This window comes from Etheostoma spectabile, chromosome 11, assembly GCF_008692095.1.
Source record: "Etheostoma spectabile isolate EspeVRDwgs_2016 chromosome 11, UIUC_Espe_1.0, whole genome shotgun sequence".
Lineage (NCBI taxonomy): Eukaryota > Metazoa > Chordata > Actinopteri > Perciformes > Percidae > Etheostoma > Etheostoma spectabile.
Genome location: NC_045743.1, coordinates 21,354,457 through 21,354,852, shown reverse-complemented (window position 1 = coordinate 21,354,852; position 396 = coordinate 21,354,457).

Below are 396 nucleotides of genomic sequence, written 5' to 3'. Positions count from 1 at the left end.
ATCAGAAAAAATGGCTATTTTTTTAATACGTCTTGCTATTTATCACTCACTGTATACATGACCAAAAGACTTAAACTCAGGTAATACACTTACTGCAAATGTGGCATAAATCTAAGCTTTTTAATGCCTCCCATTTTGCAAATCACTGCTTAAAAGATTAAGGCTGGTTTTATTCCATATTCATCATATATTGTCAACACGTCCCCTCTAAATAGCAATGCTTTCTGACTCCCTTCACATTTTTTAATAAAGGCTCAGTAATGCCATAAGAAGCTGGTCACTGTACATTTGATCAAACTTTACTTAAATGGCAGGAAAAATGTATCTAGATATAATTTTTTTAAGACTGTTTATTGATCCCCAGTGGGGAAATTACAGACCAGTGCCCTGAGCGGA